The sequence below is a fragment of the Mobula hypostoma genome, chromosome 6, assembly GCF_963921235.1.
Source record: "Mobula hypostoma chromosome 6, sMobHyp1.1, whole genome shotgun sequence".
Classification (NCBI taxonomy): Eukaryota; Metazoa; Chordata; class Chondrichthyes; order Myliobatiformes; family Myliobatidae; genus Mobula; species Mobula hypostoma.
Window position 1 is genome coordinate 121,566,703 of NC_086102.1, and position 23,868 is coordinate 121,590,570.

At 41.3% G+C, this 23,868-nt stretch overlaps 1 protein-coding gene across 2 annotated transcripts in view; it reads left to right on the top strand.

Annotated features, from left to right (window-relative positions):
* The window catches only part of LOC134348350 (sperm-associated antigen 16 protein), an 856,325-nt gene that overhangs the window by 712,900 nt on the left and 119,557 nt on the right, over positions 1-23,868 (top strand). The window lies entirely within an intron of this gene.

The following is a 23,868-nucleotide window of genomic DNA, read 5'->3' on the forward strand; positions in this document are numbered from 1 at the left end:
CTCCATCTGCAAGACAGCCTAATTTAGAACATTTCAGTACCAGTATGCCCCAGCTCATGTTCCAGAAATCCTCATCTGTGACCTCTTATGAGTCTCTTAGGTGGCTTCCAAAGCTCTGCTGCTCATGTGTTAACAAATACCAAGATCTATTTGTCTCTCTGCATATGCTGAACTACATTGCCCCTGTCATCTGAAAATTGTGTGTTTTTTCAATTATTCTTGAATTCAGGTCTGTCCTTGTCTTCCTCCCTTCATAGCATTGAAATTCTTGAACCTTACAACCCTTAATGATCTCTACATTTCAAATGACCCCCTGTATACTTTGATTTCCATCACTTCACTGGTGGCTATGCCATCAGCTACTTCAGTATAAGGCTCCCTAAAACATAAACAAAGAACATAGAACAGTTCCCCAATACCTGTTGGGTCAATGAAAAACAGATAAGTAGGCTTATTAGGGAAAGGTGCAAAAAAACACCACCGTTGTTGTGATGGGTGACTTCAACTTCCACAATATAGACTGGAACCTTGGTAGCGCAAGAGGTATAGATGGGATAGAATTTGTTAGATGCATCCAGGAAGGTTCTTTAAATCAGTATGTAGATGATCCAACAGGAGGAGGGACAATACTGGATCTGGTACTGGGAAATGAACATGGGTAGGTGACTGACTTTTCAGTGCAAGAACATTTATCCTTGAGTTCCTTATTCATCCTTTATCCTTATTCGTTCCTGTCTTAAAATGCCTTATGTTGTAAGGTAGCTTTAAATAAGAATAAGTATGGACCTTGTGGAAGAATATTACATTAGAGCAGAGCAAATTACAAGAGTATTAGGCAGGAACTAGGGAGACTTGATTGTGAGCAACTGTTTTTGGGTAAATTCACATCTGACATGTGGAGAATGTTTAAAGACCAAATGAACAGGGACAGGTTGTGCAGATATGGCTCAAGTTCAAAGAGAGAGGGAGACAGACACTGAATTGGGTCGACAGTTCACCGACTTTAATAAGAATTGTTGCAGAATTTTGGAGGAAAAGAAAAACAATAAACACTAGGACAACAGGGCCATTAACTAAAACTCTCAAAACTGAAAGTTAATACCAATACTGCAGCTGCAAGCAATAACTAAATACTTAATGAACACCACTCCTGATAGCATCAATCAAAACAGTAGTCTTCTGTCCCAGACGAGGACAAAGGTAAGCAGGCTGCATAGATGTTGCTGTGCTTTTGGTCAAGTCTCGACAAGAGTAGAATGAGAGGAAGGGAGTTAGATGCCACCACAAAGAAACACTAATTAGCTGGAACGTGCACTAACTTGTTCCACAGCCCGCTTGTGCAGGCACTTGGATCCCATGGCAGAGTCCGTGATTATGACATGGCTCCTCTCTAGGTGCTACCGCCAAGGCACTTGAGACCTGTGCTTGATGTAAGTCCCAGCTGAGAGATTTGTCCAGGATGTCATTGGCTGGAACCCAAGAACTCAGAGCCATATCCCTACCAATCCACAAGGTACTGGACCTTGTATCTGCAAAATACCAGGAGGTGCTGCACAGTATAGACTAGGGAACCATCCATCAAGCTAGGAGGGTGTGACTGGAGCCAAGGGGAGATAGTAACCAGTTTGAGCTGGGAAGCATGTAACATTGTGTTGATCTTCATTGGTGATGGTAGGTGCAAACTATACAAGACCTTGTTGATTGCCTTTATCACTAAGAATGGTTCCACATAGCATGGGACCAACTTTCAGCTCTCAAATATCAGGGGAAGATCCCTAGATGCCACGCAGACTTTCTCCCCTGGTTTGAGAGGCTTGCCTATCAGTGCAGCCGATTTGCCTGCCGGGCATGTTGTTTCTGACCACGGAGCGGAGAAGCCCTGGCTCATCTCTACATGTGCTTGTAGAGATGAGCCAGGGCTGTTCATCAGATCTTCAGCAACAGGAACTCATACATCAGTCTCCTGGTTAGGGAAGAGCAATGGCTGAATTCCCTTCTGGCATTCAAATGGAGACATGCAGTGGAGGTTGACTGGAGAGTATTGTGAGCAATCTCTGACCAAACCAATTGTGAGATCCAGAATGTAGGGTTGGAGAAGGCAAGGTCTGGCCATTGGATTGGATCTGTTTTAAACAAAAACACAACTTGCTTCCAGACATCTCCTTTAAACTTTCCCCTTCACCTCAAAACCATGCTCTCTAGTATGAGATATCTTGACTCTAGCTATCTACCCTATCATTGCCTTTTATAATTTTATATATTTCTATCATGTCTCTCCTCAGGCTCTGATGCTCCAGAGAAAACAACCCAAGTGTGTTCAACCTTTCCTTACAGATTATATTCTTCAATCCATGCAACAATCCATTGAAGCTCTTCTGCACCTTCTCCAAAGCCTCTACATATTTGCTTTAATATGGGAACCAAGAATGGACAGGATATATTGAATGTGGCCTAAACAAACTTCTTTACAGTTGTAACATGACTTCCCAAGCTTCGTTCAGAACTCCAGCTCGTAAAGGCAAACATACCCAGTGCCTTATTTACCAACTTACCTAAATGTTGCCACTTTCAGGGAGCTATTGGCTTGCACTCCACTATCCCTATACAAATAGGAAGTAGAATTGAAGAGAGTGACCACCAGGAGTTCTCACTTTTTTCTCCAAGATGGAGCGTAGGTGCTCAGCGAAGGGTCTCCTAATCTACATCAGGTCTCACTGATATTCAGGAGGCCACACTGGGAGCACTGGATATAGTAGATAACCCTAACAGACTCACTGGTCTGTTTTCTTGCCCTCCCCCCACTTTCTGCTTTCTACAGGGATTACTCCCTATGCAACTCCCTTGACCATTCATCCCTCCCCACTCATCTCCCTCCTGGTACTTATCCTTGCAAGTGGAACAAGTGCTACACTTGCCCGTACATCTCCTCCCTCACTACCACTTAGGGCCCTAAACAGTCCCTCCAAGTGAGGCGACACTTCACCTCTGAGTCTGTTGGGGTCATCTACTGTTTCCAGTGCTCACAATGTAGTCTCCTGTATATTGGTGAGACCCGATGTGGGTTGGGAGACTGTTTGCTGACCACCTAACCTCCATTCACCATAAGGAGCAGGATCTCCTGGTGGCCACCCACTTCATTTCTACTTCCCATTCCCATTCCAACATGTCAGTCCATGGGCTCCTCTAGTGCCGTGTCGAGGCCATACTCAGGTTGAAGGAGCAACACCCTATGTTCCATCTGGGTAGCCTCCAACCTGATGGCATGAACATCGATTTCTCGAACTTCCATAAATGATCCCACCACCCTTCACCATTCCCCATTCCTGTTTCCGTCTCTCACCTCATCTCCTTACCTGCCCATCACCTCCTCCTGGTGCTGTTACCCAATCCTTCTCTTCCATGATCTTCTACCCTCTCCTATCAGATTCCCCCTTCTCCAGCCCTTTATCTCTTTCACCTACTTGCTCCTCAGCTTTTTATTTCACCCCTCCCGCTTTCCTGGTTTCACCTATCACCTACCACCCTGTACTTCTTTTCCTCCCCTCACCTTCCTGCCCTAACTTCTCACCTTCTTTTCCAGTCCTGATGAAAGTCTGAACCATCAGCTGTTCACTCTTTTCCATAGATGCTGCCTGACCTGTTGTGTTCTTCCAGCATTTTTGTAAATGCTCCTTGGATCTTGCCATTTACTGTATACTTTCCTCTTGCATTTGACCTTCCAGAACAAATTACCTCACACTTATCCATATCAAACCCCATATGCCATTTGGCTGTCCAAATTTCCAATAGATCTATATCCTGCTGTATCCTTTTCAATCCTCGTCACTGTGTATAATTCCACCAATTTTCATATCATGCACAGAATACCCACATTTTCAATCAGATTGTTTCTACATATCACAAACAACAACTCCCATAATTTCCGTTCTGTGCTTCTCTGTCCTTCTTAACTGCTCAGAGGCATGTAAGGCATGATAGTGTAGCAGTTAGCATAATGCTATTTCAGCTCAGGGCATCAGAGTTTGGAGTTCAATTCCAACAGCGCCTTCTGTAAGGAGTTTCTACATTTCTTCTCATAAACATGTGGGTTTCCTCCAGGTGATCTGGTTTCCTCCCATATTCCAAAGAAGTACCGGTTCATAGGCTAACTGGTCATTGAAAATTGTCCTGTGTTTAGGCTAGGGTTAAGTAGATGTGTTGCTGAAGGGTGTGGCTTGTTGGACTGGAGGGCCTGTTCCACACTATATCTCTAACTAAATAACTAATCACCTCAGCAGTTATCTTAATTGCGAGCATCAAACTGTGGTTCCTTTCCTGAGAAGAACCTTGGAACATTTTATGACATTGAAGATGATTTTTGTTTAATCTTCAAGTTATTGTTGTGGCTGTGTTATCCCAATATTTCAAAATAATCTCATAATATGGAAAATTAGTTATTCAACACAGATGCTGATTGTAGGACATATGAATTTCTGTCATCATTAATCAAGTGCACTGAAATTGTTCAGTCTTTGTGCACTGCTGCATTAAGATATTTGTGATGATGGGGTGTGGAATCAGCACAATGTCTTGCCGCTGATTCAGCTACTCTGTTTCCAGCAAGATCGTGTCAGTAGGTGATCTGACTTTAGAATGCCTTTGTGCCTGGTCCATTGAAACAGCTAGACTTGGCACATTGCTCCAGAATCAAAGAACAACAGACTGTGAAAATGAATTTTATGCTTAGTAATGCTGGTGTGATCACAAAGCTCAGACGTGGATTTACACTGGTAAGTAGTTTAGATTAAGTGATGCAGGCTGCACACACTGAAAAGTTATAGTTCTCTATACACCATTCTCACTTTGTATACAGAATGCAGAGAAGTTACATTTACAGCGTAAAATCAAGTAAATCTTTGCAAAAGGACAAAGGTCAAAGCAGTGTGTATGCTTTGTGTGAACCTTCCACCACCTCAATTCACTCTGTTAGCATATTCTTCTATTTCTTTCTCCTTTGTTAAATCACAAAAAGCAAGACTCAAGGTATAAAAAACGTACATAAGAGATTTCTGCAGGTGCTGGAAATCCTGAGCAACACACACAAAATGCTGGAGGGAGTCAGCAGATCACGCCGCATGTATGGATGAAAATAGATAGACATTGTTTTGGGCCCAGACTGTTCATCAGGACTGGAAAGAAAAGGGGGGCAGCAGCTGCAATTTTTAAAAAAATTAAGGGGAGGGAGAGGAACAGCATCAGGTAAATAATTATAATAGGTGAGTTCAGCTGAGGGGGTAAACTAGATTGGCGGGAGAGGAGGAATGAAAGGAAATGATGTCAGAGGTGAGGAGATGATAGTTGAAAAGGCAAAGGGCTGTTGAAAAAGGAAGCTGATTGCAGAGAGTTGGAGACCAGAGAATAAAGGAAGGAGGCAGGAACCAGAGGGATGTGATGGGCAGGTCATGAGGGCAGGGGAGGGGAAGAGAAGGTGTGACAGAGCCACAGGAATGAGGAAAAAGAATGAGGGGGTTAAACAAGGAAAACAGATGGAAGTGGTGACCAGAATTTAGAGAAGTCAATACAAAAAGCAGAGGAGAGGGAAGGGAAAGATGTGACTAGTGGTGGGATCCCATTAGAGATGGTAGAGATTGTGGAGAATGAAGCGTTGGATGTGGTAGCCCATTGTCTGGTAGGTGAGGACAAGGGGAACCCTATCTCTATTACGTTGGGGTGGGGAGAATGGGGTGAAAGCAGACGTGCCAGAAATGAAGAAAATACAGTTGAGAGCAATGTGTTTAGTAGTGGAAGGGAAGCCTATTTTTTTTTAATAAAAGGGTATCCTGGAATGGAAAGGCTCATCACAAGAACAGATGAAATGGAGGTGAAGGAACTGAGTGAAGGGATTAACATTCTTACAAGTGAAAGGATGGTAAGAGATGTCATCAAGGTAACTGTGAGAGTCAGTGATTTTATAAAAGATGTCGATGAATAATATTTATCTGGAGATGGAGACAGAGAGAGCAAGAAAGCAAAAGAGGTGTCAGAGATTGACCAAGAAGGAGAAAGATATGAGTTAGACAAATTAGACAAAACAACAGAACAACATAGCCTGACCTGCTGAATATGTCTAACATTTTCTGTTTAAACAAACTAGATCAACAGTAGGAAACTTTAATGATTAATAGAGTTCAAGACAAATTGATCTTACTAAAATAATTCCAAACTACCCAGAAATAAAATAGCATGCACAAGAAAAGAGCAAATCAGAAACTCTATAAATTGAATGACACAAAAGAAAAAAATAATCAAATTCAGAATTAAGAAAATTTGTAAATGCTACAAAGTTATCATAGAGCATGAAAGGAAATGGCAAGATATTCTCCAGATACTTGAATATAGTAGTAAAACTGTATAAGAAGAGGGTCACCAACAGATTGAAAAAGGTAAACAGAACTTGGATCCACAGCACCCACTACATCATCACATGCCAGTTTCCAGCCACCTAAAATCGAGGAAAAGCTTTGCTACAGTGGAGAAACTACCGCACAGAACATCCCCCCAAACATACAGGATTGACCTCTGGCAACAAACAGAAGCCAGAACCCCACCAAACAATACAGTGCAAGACCCCTCAGAAATGTTGCCAGACGGGGCACTGCTTGACAGACGGAAGTGGTGCACTCTCAACAGAGCGAGAGCGGGAATTTGTAGGGTGGGAGACAATATGGTGAAGTGGGGTTTAAAGACCAGCGGATCCTGTGAGCGTGGCAAAATGGTGCAGAACATTGAACACTTTCTGCGCATCTGCCCACTCTCACCTGATTTAGCTGACACTGACCTGCTCAACATCAACACTAGAGTGGCTGGCTGTCTGGTGTGACAAGCTATGATTGAATCAACAGATACATTAAGTTCAAGTCAGGAAATCAGCATGATGGCATGAAATAAACAAAGCTGTAAATACTGAGCAGGACAGGAAGCACCTGTGGAGATGTAACAGGTTTTAAAAATGCATACAAGCAAGGAGAGGGGAAATGGGGTATGATCAAAGGCTGGAGAGAGTAAATGAATGAAGGCAAAGGCAACATGGAATGTTAATGTGCCGAGCAGATTAGCATAATATGATTTGAGAGAAGCAGAAATAGAAACAATGAAATCATTGCTGTCTCAGGTGAGGTGAGGACAGCATTAAAAGTTATAGGGATGTGTAAGGCTCAACAGATTAAGAAGCTTTAGTTAAAATGCTCTGAAAGAGAAATTTATTAAACTATACTCAGCTCTATGACTGCTATGAGCCCTTGGGAATTCACAAAACAACTCCAAATTCTTAAGAGTGATCTGAAGTCCTCAAGTGTTTACAGTATATGGGGAAGGCCACATAGTGCGAATAAATAGGGGTCATGAAAAATCTAACCAAGACCAAATTAGAAGCAACACGGAAAACTGAAGAAGCCATTCTGCTTGAGTTAGAGCTTTCCTTGTTGGGGCCAAGAGATACCTACAGGGTGGGAATGAGGCCATGTCATCAAATGTATATTATTGATTTTTTTCCCCTTTCTCTGTCATTTTTTCTGGACCTTTCTATATGGCCAATGTATTATCTTGAAAGCAAATTCAGTGTAGAGTGGGAGAGATTATTGTGCATTTGTAGAGGATTTTGAAGTTGCCGCAGGTTGTATGTGCCTGCACTTACTTTATGTCTGTAACTCTAAATGAGAAAGGTTGCAAGGTGTTTGCATGGTGTTCTTGCTGATCCTGAGGAAGTTGCTTATAAGTAGCATGCCTTACAGATATATCAGCGGGGATGGAGCAAGTGTTTCTACTGGAAAAACTGGGTATACTGCAAGGAAGCTGCTTTATCTTGGATGATGTTGAAACATCTTGAGTGTAGTAGCTGGACTCATCTAAGCAGGTGGATGGTACTTCCATCACACCTTGACTTATATCTTATAGATAGTAGAAAGCTTTTGGGGTTGAGTCTCTTGCTGCAGGATATCCAGCCTCTGACCTGCTGTATCCACAATGTTTATGTATCTGATCCAGTTACATTTCTTGTCAACAGTGATGGTGAGAATCAGCTATGAATTCAGCTATGAATCAGCTGGGAATACAGATACAAAATTCCCTAAAAGTGGCGTCACAGGTAGATAGGGTCGTAAAGAGAGCTTTTGGTACATTGGCCTTTATTAATCAAAGTATTGAGTATAAGAGCTGGAATGTTATGATGAGGTTGTATAAGGCATTGGTGAGGCCGAATCTGGAGTATTGTGTTCAGTTTTGGTCACCAAATTACAGGAAGGATATTAATAAGGTTGAAAGAGTGCAGAGTTCCTTGACATAAATTTTCAAACAATTGAAAGTAAACTCACATGGGTTTGTCTTTCTGTAGGCACGAAATTCTTGAGCTTTTTTTAATTTTCTCCAGCAGGTGCAACGATTGTAGTTATTCTGGAAGAGCTTCATCGGAGATACAGCCAGTTGTGGAGTTTCACATTGTCCAGTTTGTCTAGACCAATAAACAGTAAAGATACTTAGCTTTAAGGCACTATCTTGCTATCTATTATCTATAAATGTAAAATAATTACTAAAATGGAGTAACACCATCTTCTGAAAAGAATTAAGCAACAAATGCACGAGCTGTTAGTGGATTGATTTTCTATTCATTGCCCAATGTGTTGAGTATTGAAACTCCCTTCCCTTTAGCTACCACCCTGACTTTAACCAGCAACTCCCTCCACACTCTACTTCCAACAAGTTAGGTGCTTTCACAGATTCACAGAACAAATGAGCTGAAGTCCCCATGCCCCCTGCAACTCACAACCACAATGGAATTAACCTCCCGGGAGGGGGGAGAAGATGGTGGCGTGACGACAGCGCGCGCGCCACTTCAGTGATGAATATCTGTTATCTGTTAAGTAGGGGGCCTTGCACAATTCTGATTTGATGGAGACAGATGTGAGAGCACAGTGGAACATCTGGAAAACTTCTGAAATGCCCGCTTTGCTGCCACTGCTACTGTGTGGTAACCAGAATCTCCAGAGCTGAAGGCCCCAAAGTCCTCGGCTTTGCATGTTTCAGCGGCCGGGGAGAGGTCAAAGGCGTTCGGCAGAGGATGGCACTCAGGAGGTTGTATCGGAGGGACTGGTCGGAAGCTCGGAGTTTTCGGACGGATGGACTCAGTGTCGGCTGGGGTCGGCTACTTCCAAGGTATCGACAAGTTGACGGTGCCTGGAGGTTTATGGCAGGGAGTTTCTCCCTTTTGCTGCCTGCTATCGGGGACTCGGGAGTCGATCGACTCGGGACTTTGAGACTTCTTTTCTACTGTGCCCATGGTCTGTTCTTTATCAAATTATGGTATTGTTTTGCACTGCTGTAACTATATGTTATAATTATGTGGTTCTGTCAGTGTTAGTCTTTGGTCTGTCTTGTTTTCTGTGATATCACTCCGGAGAAACATTGTATCATTTCTTAATGCATGTATGCATTTCTAAATGACAATAGAAGAGGACTGAGTGTTCTCATAATCTAAAAAAAATAATTAAGATGGAAGCTTCTAAAACCCGTGAGCCTCCCAACGGCAGTAACAAGCACATTTCCACTGACTGCTCCTGTTCTTAAGAATTCTACCATGCAGTAAAGTATTTTTGAAAAATGCTTTTGAACTTCTGCATAAATAATTTTGGAAAAACATGAGCAGTTCGTAGCTGAAGAAAACATTCCATGCTATAAAAGTAAGATTTGCAAGCCTGCAGTGAGTGCAGCCAGGATGGATTCTCTAAAGGATTATATAAAAGTTTCCAGAATATATCAAAGTCAAAGTAAATTTATTATCTAATTATATGTTATCATATACTACCTTGAGATTAGTTTTCTTGCAAGCATTTACCAAAAAATAAATACACTAGAATTTCGCAAAAACTATATTAGACAAAGACAAACAATATAATATAGAAAACTGAATATGAGCAAGCCAATGCAGTACTTTTGATCTTTTTTTACTTTTGTACTGAAAGAAATACAGTAGCCAATTTATACATAGCAACCCTCCCTCTCTACAAATAGATATATAGCAATGAGCAGATAATCTGTTCTTTCTTTGAATGTGTTTAAAACTAAATATTTGCTTGAGCATCAATGAAAACTTCCCTGCACTTCTTTGAATGGAACAGTGCCCCTTTCACTCAGCATTGCAATGTAAAGCACTCTATGCAAAGAACAGTAGCAGAGGTGAGTTCTGACAACCTGGGCAGGTTGCATACACTCAGACTGTGTAACGATAACACTTGTCAAAAATATGAAGGATGTTTTTTGGCTTTCAGAAGAATCTTGAACATTATAAAAATCTTTAACAGTGGCTTTAATGCATGCAAAAAGTGAGTCAGAGGATACATTTAATCATTTTACTGTGAAATACATATCTTTTATTAGAGAGGTATATGTTTATACCTCTCTAATACCTGAAGGTCGTGAGTTCGAGCCCCAGCCAAGGCAACGTGTTGTGTCCTTGAGCAAAGCGCTTAACCGCACAGTGCTCTGCAATGAATCTGGTGCCAAGCTGTATCGGCCCTTGCCCTTCCCTTGGACAGCATCGATGTCGTGGAGAGGGGAGACTTGCAGCATGGGCAACTGCCGGTCTTCAATACAACCTTGCCCAGGCCTGCACCCTGGAGAGTGAAGACTTTCTAGGTGCAGATCCATGGTCTCGCAAGACGAACGGATGCCTTTAATATGTTTAAACCTTCTGGACAGAATAAATCTCTGGTTTGGACAAAATATCTACTGATGAACTTCAAGGATATTTTGAGCAATTGAGAAACATTTTTTGAAAATAGGGATCGAAGTAGTGTACCCCAACAATAAATCATGTATATTATACACTGTGACACCTTGCAATTGAGTATGCCTATCACAATGCTTTTCAACAACTTACTCCAAGATATGAATTGAATACCTGGCTTGAGCAGATGAGGAGGTGGAGAGGACAGTAGATCTTCTCACTAGCTATAAACTAAGCTCGAGGTGCAAGAAGCAGAACTAATGTCATCTAGCCATAGTTGTCAGTAATCTGTGAGTAGATGGTGACAGGATTGCTAGTCAGCAATATCATCACACACTTGACTAATGGGACCATCAAAAAAATCACGTTTACGTTCATTATCTTTCAATACTTAATCCTACTGAGTGATTGGAAGAAGCTTTTCCCAGGAGTCATGCAACTACATTGGGAAATATCTACTTTTTAATTGGCCCTGGGAAGTCAGGGAGCTGCAGATCTAGATATCTCTGGAGGTAAAATATGGGTGTGAAGCAATTGGTGCAGAAGAAAGTCATAGAGAAATGCAAACCTCCAACAATCTGTCCAATTTATGACAGTCACAGAATGACAAAATCTTGCATAAAATGAAGGGAAGAGAATATCAGTTATGTGGCAGTCAACACTAGGAACTTGTGTGACTGATTATTTTACGTGAGGGGGAAGAAGTAGCTTTGGGTTGATTAGTATTCAAAGTGTGTGCAGCAGTTCAAAAGAAACCAATAATAGGTCATTACCCAATTACAGAGACTTTGATAAGCAGTTTGGATCTGTTACATAGAGATGATTTTGCTTTTAAGAGGATTTTGTTTTCAGGTATGTTGGGGGTCAGGTGACTCATCAGCAATCACTTAAATTGAGGTACAAAGGTTGCATAATTCTTTAATGAGGAAGAAAGAGCTGTCACATTCACCCAGTAGTTGATAGAGAGTTCTTCACTCACTTGAATTAATTCACCTCTCGAGCTTTAATTTGGTGGTGGGAGGTGGATTCAAGACCTGAGAATGAAATAGTACTTTTTCCCCCTGTGTGGAAAGCTATGACATTCATGATGTTAAAAACGACTATTATCGCGCCAATTATAGGTATAATTGGTACTGTAGGGATTACGTCCAAATACTGGACTATGCCAGTAGCAGAGTCTGGAAAGCAACTGGAACACAACGGGCATAATACAGAAGATCAGCCTCCAAATCACTCACAGGTTTCCACAGAGGACAAAGCTGGCAGCAATGCTTTGCCAGCTGAGAAAGTGGCAAAACTATTGTAATTGATCCATATAATTAAATTTAAAAAAGCATAAAAATACAAAATGCTGGGAAATCCCAGTAAGACCAGGCCTGATCCTTGTGATGGTCCAGTGATGGTGTATAGCGATTGTTGTGCTGGCATCCATCAAGGCAAAATACTTCAATACTCGAAGTTCACCCCTGAAACCCAGGATTTACAGCAATTCAAGTTGCCAGCAAATTCAACTAGTTTGAGCTCAATAGGCTTGTTCAAATTAAAAACGTGAAAATGAAAGCCTAGAAGTAATTTCACAAAGATGATTGTTCTGGACGAAAATATCTGTGAGCCAAAAATATTCGTGAGGGCAAATAACAATTAAACATTAGCTGGCAGTGAGCCATTCAGTGAGGTCGCATCTGTTTTTGGACCTCAACTCAATCCCCTAGAAATATCCCCTATCTTCCTAATTCCCTTAGTTTCCAAAAATCCATGAATCTCAGTTTTAAATATACTTAACAACTGTACATCCCCAATTCTCTGGGATAGAGAAAAATAGATTCAGAACTCACGTCAGTGAGGTACAAAGAAAAACTTTCATCTCAGTCCTAAACGTGAACCCTAGTTCTGCATTCCTAAACCAAGGCACAGATTCTCCATTTTTTTTATCTTATCAGTTCTCTCTGGTCTCAGGTCTATTTCATTGAGATTACTTTCTCTGAACTCCAGGGAATATAGTCTTCTTTTCTCACTTGAAGTCAAACATCTCATCTCTGAAATCAATCTAGTGAGCCTCTAGTGAACCTTCCCTAAGTAAGCAGACCAAAGCTACCTTAGACAGAACATGGAGACATCTCGTACAATTGTAGTAAGAATTCTTTAATACTCCAATCCTTTTGTTATAACGATAAGCGTATGTTTTGTTTTTTTTTGTAATTGTTGTTCTTGGATATTAACCATATTCACTTTTGGTATATATAGACACAAGCTCCACTCAATATCAACACTTCCTCATCTCATCCGTCAAAAAATACATTCTTATTTTCCATTTTTATTGCAAAGTGGTTAATTACACATATTCTTAAATCATATACTCTCTGTCATATTTTTCAGCATTCATTTGTAGTATCTGAATCCCATCAGCTACTTAGAAAATGTACTGAAATTCTCACTGAGGCTGCTCCAACAATCCCCCAAACCCACAATCTTTACCACCAAAAGCAGCAGACACATGAGAATATCTGCTAGCCTGGAATACTGTATATCACCATTTTTTTCAGTGGTTTAAATTCAGGAGCGCATTCCCAAGAACACTGTGAGAATACAGTGAGAATATGGCTATTTTCTTGATCAGATTTTGTTCTTTCAGAGTTGATCCAAATAAGCAGCTGCCCTGATTAACCTAAGACTCAGTTAATTGGGCCGTAGGTTAATCAGGGCAACTGCCTATTTGGATCAACTCTGAAAGAACAAAATCCGATCAAAAAAGTAACTGGGATCCCTTTCATTTATTTGGGACACAATGTCACTTAATTGGGGTGAGAAACTGTTGACAAACAGTTTCCAAATAGTGTCAGACACTATACCGCATTTATAGCGAAGTTTTTAAATAGCGTCAGTTCCATGCGCTTGCGTTCAAAAGGCAGTGAATTTTGACATTGATAGTTGGTGAGAAAGGTAAGACAATTCAGAACCGTTGTGTTTACTGCAGTTTCAAACATTGAGGCTTGGAGATGGCAGAAACAGCGTGAGGGAAAATGAAATGAATTCACTACAACAAGTTAGGAACAATGAGGAATTTGAAGGTATCAGCAATCATCTTGAATGTTGCAAGGAAAATGAAGATTTGGAGGATGCAATCATTGATAGCATTGTATGAAGGCAGTCCATTTTCGGCACTAGGTATCTGCTCTAATTTTGTCATTTATAGCCAATCAAAGTAATGCATCAGTGTACAGGTACATTGGATGAATTAATCCATTGATAACTATTAGGAATGAATACACAGTTTTATAGTACTGTAGAGTATTGATAGTGTTCTGATTTGGTCTGTATTTCATTTAGATACATAATTTGTTACTCAGTTAAATGGTAGTTTGTCTTTTTCATACCTTTTTAACTATTTCCATGGAACTTCAGCTAATTGGGCCAGTCACTTAATTGAGATTCATTCAGAAAGACTTCACCAATTAAAGGAGATGGCTCAGCACCAACTTCTCAAGGTGAATGAGAGAGGAGCAATAAATTAAGTGCATTTTAGTGATACTCATATCCTTAAAACAAACAAACAAATAAAAAGCCTCTACAACCTTCTTATAGCTTACTTTCCAATTTAGGTGATGCCAACAAGCTTGGATATATTACATCGAAAGTTCAAGTTTTAATCCTTTTGGCTCTTCACTTCTTACTAATAGCCAACTGTAAAATAATGCATCTTTTCTTATTTTTGACGATGTGCAGGGAAACAAGTTTTATCTGGAGTCATTTTGTCATCAGCCATTTTGAGTTCACGTTGTGTCCATCTGGATATTCAACTGGGCATTTCTAGTTAGGACTCACCTCAGCATGCCTAATGCATTTTCAGTGTCAGACATACAGCTGAGGTAATTTATCCGTATTTTTGTTACAAATTGTAGAAACCAGCTGAGAAAATGACTTGTTTGATGGTCACAAAAATGTACATCCTCTTACTGTTACATGATGCATTATAACAGCAATTAAAGGACAAACCTGCAACCTGTTGCTTAACTTTCAGATGCCTGATTTCCAGCTTCTGGAGTGATCGTATTCAATTCTGACAGTTCCTTTGAGCTTGATTTGAAAATTAGAACTTGCTAAAAATGTTTCATTGCTGCCTCTGGGGTCATATTGCTGGCAACATTTTTTGTGTAGGCACATCATGGCATTCAAAGATATACAGTATATACATATAGACCTGTAATGGTGGATCTGCAATATACCAATGTTTTCATTGCCTTCTGAAACTCTTGCATAATTCTCCAAAATGCTGATGAGAATTTTAATAGCAAAAGCTAGAGCATAATTTGGACACTAATAAGAATCTCATCATTTCCACAAACAGAGATTCCACTTCAACAGTTTAGGGGCACAGTGCAAAGCATGCAGGGTCAGACAGCCTGAGCCAATAGGCTGGTCCTGGACTTATTTCCTGGCATAATTTACATATTACTATTTAATTATTTATGGTGCAACTGTAACGAAAACCAATTTCCCTCGGGATCAATAAAGTATGACTATGACTATGATATGCATAAAACTTTGTTATAGTCCGTAATACGGATAAAAACCAGGATTAAGACATTGAATTTGCAATTTTCCAACATGTTTAACCATGCTATTGTGGGTGATTTAATAGTAAAATGGTTTTTACAAAGTGCACTCTTCTAAGACCTATCCTTGGCAACAGAAGACATCCTGCCGTATAATCATCAACAGCCATATAAAAAGAGGACAAAGATAAAAATGTTCACGTATTCCCTCATACAGATAAATCTTTTCTCATTAAAGTGGGACCTATATGGATTCTATCAGGAGTCACTTGAAAATTAGACTTTCGGTGACTCTCTGAATGACACCGATAAATCGCAACATAAAAGGCCTGAATGGTGGAGAGGGAAATCTTTGGAGAAGGTAAAAAACAATGAAGAGGCGACGGATATGCAATTCCATTCTCTGAGCATTAGATGCTAATGTTGGCAAATACCCTGTGCAGGACACTGATATCAGTGTAACTCTTGTAATTGAATTTCCATTGGTGTGCTCCCTGATTTCTTGTGATTGATAAATTAAGGTTGTAGGTTGCACCTAAATGCTCCAATTTATTCCGATGGTGGTGGAGAATGTGCAGCAACATCTTTAGATACTGGATTGATGCCAGGAAAATAACAGCTATAATAAGGTGAATTGTGCACAGAATGTCAGACTCAATTTCCCAATGAGTGTAATTTGATCAGAAAATTATTGTTAACATGATCTAACTCAAACTAAATCATGTGTATGCATAATCTGTGATTGAACACTGGACAAGAAGGATACACTACCTAGGCTGCATTCTCAGAAAAACAAGGTGCTGCTGTGGAAAATGTGCATTATCACAATTAAAGCATCCTTATGGAACTTGAATTGTGACATTTCCTTACAACACACTAAGGCACTGGATAAACTGTGGATTTTGAGTTCCTTCAGTGCCTTTGTATGTTGTTCTAGATTTCCAGTATTTACAGTCACTTATTTCCACTCTGAAATTTTGCTCAAGTATTGTCCACATAAATGACACATGATAATCGAGCTTTAACTTCTGCTTCATCAATTGGTACTGAACACCTATGAAATGGTGACAAGAGAGACTACAAAGTACCAGAGGAACTCAATGGATCAGGCAGCACCTATCGAGGGAAATGGACAATGTTTAGGGTCAGGACCTTTCATTTGGATTGGAAATACAGAGAAGTGATAGCTAGTATAAAATGGTGGAGAGAAGGTGTGGAGCAATAGTTTATTATTAGTCAGTCCCGGGTGGGGGGGGGTGATAAGCAGAGGGACAGAGAGTAAGGGTGGTGTCAGAAGCTGGAGGATAATAGATGGAAGTGACAAAGGGCTGAAGATGGAATCTGATAGGAAACAAAAAATGCAGCATGGAAAAAGTAAAGGGAAGTTGGGAGGGGAACCAGTGGGAGGAGTCTGTGGGTAACAGGCCTATGGAGAGCAAGCCAATGTGGGAGGGGAAAGGCATCACATGATGGGGGCCAGTTGGATCAGGTAGATAGAAAACTGAAAGATGGAGCAAACAGAACAAGGAGGAGTAGTTACTGAAATTTAAAAATTCAACTTCAGGCTGTCAGGTTGGAGACTGTCCAGGTAGAATATGAGGTGCTGTTCCTCTAATTTGCAGGTAGCCTCAACGTGGTAGTGGAGGAGATGTCAAAGTGGGAATGGGAAGTGGAATAAGTGGCCACTGGGAGTTCTCAGCTGGCACTAGGGATTGAATGAAGGGGCCTGATGACACAACAATACCTGGGACATGGACTCTCAAAATTATCACTAATTGTACTTATTTAATGTCAAATATCATGCTGAGCTGAGGCTAGATTCTAGACTCCTATATCCTAAAAAGCTTTCGTTCATGAAGCTCTGTTCAAAATGGTAAGCTTCTCAGCGAAGTGATCATAATCAGTGCCAGGATGATTAATTAATTCTGGAAAACAGAATGGAGACAAAACTAAGTTGCATGCATCAATACTAAATCTGAAACTTCTCCGATTTGTTATCATTGATAATGTACCATATTTTATGTGACTTGGATCAATAAACAAGTTTCCAAAGAATTAGAGCCTTGAACAACCCTTTGACTGTTGGTGCATTGAAAATGTGACATGACTCACAATAGAATAATTTACAATCAAACTTCAGCTAAACATTTGCAGCTCAACTTTGTTACGACAATAATTGGCATGCGATATGGATGGACTTAAATCATTGAATCATTACTTTATCAGCTATAAAGACTCGCCAAGTCAGAGGGCAGTGGATAATTCTTGTAATATTAATCTGGAAGGACAGCAGCTGAAGTCCATTTGTGTAAAAGCAGAAAAGTAGTAATAGACTTTAAATGATTTAAGACCATAAAAGGTGGGACCTTCAGCCCCTTTAGCCAGCTCCACCATGAATAGCTGACCTGAGATTCCTTGTCTATTTTCATGCCCTTTCTCCACAAGTCAATTCCTTTATTAATTAGATACGTAACTCTGCCTTAAATATATATATATATATCTGTGGCAAAGAGTTCTAAAACCTTTTTCTATGAAGTCCTTCCTCCTCTCAGTTCTGAATTGTTCACAGAGTTATAGGGAGGCATAGAGTAACACAGCATGGAAACAGGCCCTTGGGCCTAACTGGTCCATGCTAACCAAAGTATCCTCCCTGCTAGTTCCAGTTGCCTGTGTTCATCCCATAACCTTCCAAGCCATTCCATTCCATATACTTACCCAACTGCCTCTTCAATGTTGCAACTGTACCCATCTCAGCCTCCTCTGGCAGCTCATTCAGATATTCTTTGTAAAGAAGTTACCTCTCTGGTCTCCTTTAAGTCTCTCTCCTCTCATCTTGTATCTGTGCTCTCTAGTTTTGAACTCCATAATTCTGGGGAAAAGACTATGAACATCCACTTTATCCATACACTTTATAATTTTATAAGCATTTATGAAGTCACCCCCCCCCCCTCCCAGATAGGTCAAGGCCCCAGCAACCTTATCTGTTGCCTTTCTCCTTTCTCAGTAACCTGTGGACTTATCAAGTTTAATTTTCTTTCAGAGTCCAAAAATTACCTCCTGCTTTATCACAAAATATCCTGGAATATTAGCATAAACTCAATGATCTCACTATCATCCATGTCCTTCTCCTTAGTAAATACTGATGCAAAGTTCTCATTTAGAAACTTACCCACATCGTCTACCCCAAGCACATGTTCCTTTCATACCTTGATATAATACCAGTGCTGGCGGACAACTTTAACACCGTGTTACAAGTGAACCAGCATTTAAATAACCTTGCAACCCTTTTTCTTCAAAGATCCTCACCTCATTTCCATTTCCATGACATTCCTCCATATTTCATTGCCCCCACTGAACAGAAAACAACCTCACCAAGTTCAAGTACTTAAATGCATGTGTAAGCACACATACATACTCACAGATTGAACAGATTTCACTGACTTCCATCCCCTTGCTCTCCAGTCAATCTCCATTGCGGTAACCCATCACTATAATCTGTAGAACGCATTCCCAGTGCTGAGAATGCTGTTCCTTTTTCAGAATCTATTGTTTCCTCCTCAGTCCTGTCTTTGTTACATTCTGCTGGGAATACGACTGCTTCCTGTGACCCTGGAATAACTGAGTGCGGCTAAACCTCAGCCATGACGAAAACATCACAGCCATAAAATTCCACACTTTGTCAAACACCTTCTGGAAGTTCAAACACATCTACTGGTCCCCCTCCGCCCACTCTGTTCTGACAAATATAATTTTAATTAGTGACTAAGTAGTAGTCCAGCAGAAATTATGGATGTGGGTTCAATTGCAACATTCAAGAGAAGTTTGGATAAACACATGGATGGGAAGGGTATGCAGGCGGGTCGATGGAACTAGGCAGAATAAGAGCTTGGCATGGATTAGATGAGCCTAAATGTCTGTTTTTGTATTGTACTGCTCTATAATTCTATGAGACTCTTTGCTTGCCTAACAGAAGGGTGCCTGTCATTTCTCATTTTGAAGCTTGATGTTCTATGGACAATATGTAATTGTTCCTGACAGGAAGTGGAAAGAGTGACAACTTGGTAAGAAAATCACTGGAGCTGCCTTAATGCTTCGTAACAAAATTTGAACTGAGAGAATAATTATTCAAAGGGCATGGTAAAGTATATAAGAATTCTACAGCCTATAATTGACTTCTTCCATGTTGAAGGGTCATCTATGTAATCTTTTATTCCAAACTACAGTAAATGTGAAGAATATAAACAAGACACAGGACTTAATTAACAAAGACCAACAATATTTGCAGGTGAAATCCATACCCATTCTTATATTTTCTCTGAGTCAGCTATTCCACAATCCTCTTGCTCTCCTCCCATCTTTTCAAAACCAAACACAATAAAACTTAGTAATCATATTCTAACTTGACACATCCAGTTCATTGAAAGACTCATGTTAATTTGATTTGAATATGTTCCCATGAAGCATCCTAGGATGTTGTTGATTCTTAGTCACTGCGATATCCAGTGAATTTATATACTGTTATCAATGAATAATTCACATTGGTATTTTGAAGCTATTTGATTAAAATAGTATTTTCTAGTTACTGGTGAGAATAATATATTTGGTTGTCCCACACTACAAATATCCATAAGCACCTGCTAACATGTTCTCCAATGTTGCTATCATTCTTTTCAATCCCTGGATTTTCAAAATGCTAATCCAACATTGTTATGAAGGAATCATAATTTTATCTGGCATAAGTTTAGCAGACTCAGTAAGACCAAGTTCATTATTTTCAGTCCATCATGAATTCTCCTGTTTTACAATATCTCTGTCTCTCTATTGCCTTTCACTATGGCTGAACCAGACCGCAGCATACTCAAAAATGAGTTCCAGCCTCCAGTCTCTGATCAATGTGACATTATCTGGCTCAACCCTTTACTGACCTAACTACTGCTGAAATTGAAGGTGCTTCTTTTTATGTTTTACTAATTTTCACTGTGTTCTCATAATGGCCTACCGTACTACACAAAAACAAACACAGCCAAAATATAGTGGCATTATGGTGGTTGTCCATCATATCCAATGATGACAGAAAACCTGTGCGGGAGAGGTTTTAAAGTGAAAAAGCCTTTGCACTGGGGCAGTTACACTCCCTCGATGTCAGAAGTCCAGGACTAGTGGTACGACTAGTCGTTCAAACTGGTTGCAGGGAATCACCATGACTTCTCCTGTGCCTCATCATGCCCTTCGCTCTCCACAGAGCATTGCAGAGCTGCCTTCCTGACCATTGGATCTACATCCTCCCAGTACGCACAGCTAACTTCATATTAACTAAAGGTCCTACCGGGCCATGCCTTCTTTTTGCAGCTACCATCGAGCAGAAGGTACAGAGGCTTTAAATCCTGCACAACTAGATTCAAGAACAGTTACTACCCTTCACCCAATTGGTTCTTGAGCCAACTGGCAAAACCCTAAAATGGACTTTGTTTTTTTTCTGCTCTTGTTACAAATGGGTAGATATGTGTATTTATTCTGATTGATTTATATTACACCCATAATTGCATTATGGATATTATAATTACACTTATTTTCACAATGACATGACCTGTCCAGAGTCCAGCACACAGATGCAATCATAAGGAAAGCATATCAGTGTCTTTACTTTCTTAGATGGTTAAGAAGGTTTGGCTTGTCATTGAAAACTCCAACAAATTGCAGGTCAGTGGTGGTTATTTGGAAAGGGAGCTTCGAGAGCGTTTCTTCATTGTACATGGCCTATCAGCGGCGTTAACAGAGCTCTACAAACTACATAAAAGTAGAGAAGGGATAAGCAGAGTAACCATTGTCGGGATCAGGCCAGTGGCGATAGAGTAGAAGTGACAGGCTTTGGCTCAAAGGAAACTTCAGCTCAGATGAGGTGTCGGCTCTGTGTAAAGTGTCTATGAAGGTTTCCTTTTTGGTTATTTTTCCTCTCTTACTGTACCATTTAAATAGCTGTGGCGTGCTCTTTGTGCCAGATGTTTGAGAACTGGGAGACCCAGATTCTCCCAGGGGGCTACATCTGCGTGAAGTGCATCCAACACAGCTCCTTGAAGACCATGTTATGAATCTGGAGCAGCAAATGGATGACTTTCGGCTTGTACGGGAGAACGAGGATGTAATTGATCAAAGTTACTGGGAAGTGGTCACCCTGAAGTTGCAGGAGACGAGTAGCTGGGTGACCGTCAGGAGAAATGGAAATAGGGAATTAGAGCAGAGCACCCTTGTGGCCATTCCCCTCAAAAACAAGTGTACTGTTTTGGATACTTTTGTGGGGGATGACCTCCCAGGAGAATGCCATGGTGACAGGGTCACAGGCACTGAGCATAGGTCCGTGGTGCAGAAGGGAAAGAGAGGGAAGATACATCTGCGTGAAGTGATAGGGGACTTGATAGTGAGGGGAACAGACAGGAGATTCTGTGAATGTGAATGGGACACCCAGATGGTATGTTGCCTCCCAGGTGCCAGGGTCAGGAATGTCTCAGATCGCGTCTACCTAATTTTGGAGAGGGAGGGGGAGCAACCAGATGTCTTAGTACATATTGGTACCAATGACATTGGAAGGAAAAGCAATGAGGTCCTGAAAAGAGAATTTAGAGAGCTAGTTAGAAAACTGAGAAACAGGGCCTGCCGGGTAGTAATTTTTGGATTGCTGCCTGTGTCACATGCCGTTGAGGGTAGAAACAGGATGATTTGGTAGGGGGGACGGCTTCAGGTCCTTGGATAATTGGGATCTCTTCTGTGGGAGGCATGACCTGTTCAAAAGTGATGGATTGCACCTGAACCTGAGGGGCAGGTTTGTTAGAGCTGTTGGGGAGGATTTAAAGTAACTTGGCAGGAGGTTGGGAACTGGAGAGAAGGGACTCAGGAGAGGGGGGATTGTAAAAAAGTAAAGATAGCGTGCAGTCAGGTTGTCAGGAAGGGCAGGCAGGTAATGGGACTTAGTTGTAGCCAACAGGCTGAGTATCAAATCATTAAGGATGCAGAGTCAGAAAGGATAGCAAATACAGTACTCAAGGTATTGTATCTAAATGCACATAGAATAAGAAATAAGGTGAATGATCTTGTTGCAATATTACAGATTGCCAGGTATGATGTTGTGGTCATCACTGAATCGTGGCTGAAGGATGGTTGTAGTTGGGAACTTAATGTCCAAGGTTACACATTATTATATATAAGGTAGGCAGAGGGGGTGGTGTGGCTCTAGTGGTAAAGAATGGCATCAGTAGAAAGATGTGACACAGGATCGGAAGATGTTGAATCCCTGTGGGTTGAGTTAAGAAACTGCAAGAGTAAAAGGGCACCCGTATGAGTCCCAGCTATGCCTGCCTCTTTGTTGGCTTTGTGGAACAATCTATGTTCCAAACCTATTCTGGTATCCGTCCCCCACTTTTCCTTCGCTGCATCGACGACTGCATTGGCGCTGCTTCCTGCACGCATGCTGAGCTCATTAACTTCATTAACTTTGCCTCCAACTTTCACCCTGCCCTCAAGTTTACCTGGTCCATTTCCGACACCTCCCTCCCCTTTCTAGATCTTTCTGTCTCTATCTCTGGAGACAGCTTATCTACTAAAGTCTACTATAAGTCGACTGACTCTCACAGCTATCTGGACTATTCCTCTTCTCACCCTGTCTCTTGCAAAAATGCCATCCCCTTCTCGCAATTCCTCCGTCTCCGCCGCATCTGCTTCAGGATGAGGCTTTTCATTCCAGGACGAGAGAGATGTCCTTTTTTAAAGAAAGGGGCTTCCCTTCCTCCACCATCAACTCTGCTCTCAAAAGCATCTCCCCCATTTCACGCACATCTGCTCTCACTCCATCCTCCTGCCACCCCACTAGGAATAGGGTTCCCCTTGTCCTCACCTACCACCCCACCAGCCTCCGGGTCCAACATGTAATTCTCCGTAACTTCTGCCACCTCCAACGGAATCCCACCACTAAGCACATCTTTCCCTTTCCCCACCTCTGCTTTCCGCAGGGATCACTCCCTATGCGACTCCCTTGTCCATTCGTCCCCCCCATCCCTCCCCACCGATCTCCCTCCTGGCACTTATCCTTGTAAGTGGAACAAGTGCTACACATGCCCTTACACTTCCTCCCTCACCACCATTCAGGGCCCCAGACAGTCCTTCCAGGTGAGGCATCACTTCACCTGTTAGTCGGCTGGGGTGATATACTGCGTCCGGTGCTCCTGATGTGGCCTTCTATATATTGGCGAGACCCGACGCAGACTGGAGATCGTTTCGCTGAACACCTATGCTCTGTCCGCCGGAGTAAGCAGGATCTCCCAGTGGCCACGCATTTTAATTCCACATCCCATTCCCATTCTGATATGTCTATCCATGGCCTCCTCTGCTGTAAAGATGAAGTCACACTCAGGTTGGAGGAACAACACCTTATATTCCATCTGCTAGCCTCCAACCTGATGGCATGAATATTGACTTCTCAAACTTCCGCTAATGCCCCACCTTCCCCTCGTACCCCATCTGTTATTTATTTATATACACACATTCTTTTTCGCTCTCTCCTTTTTCTCC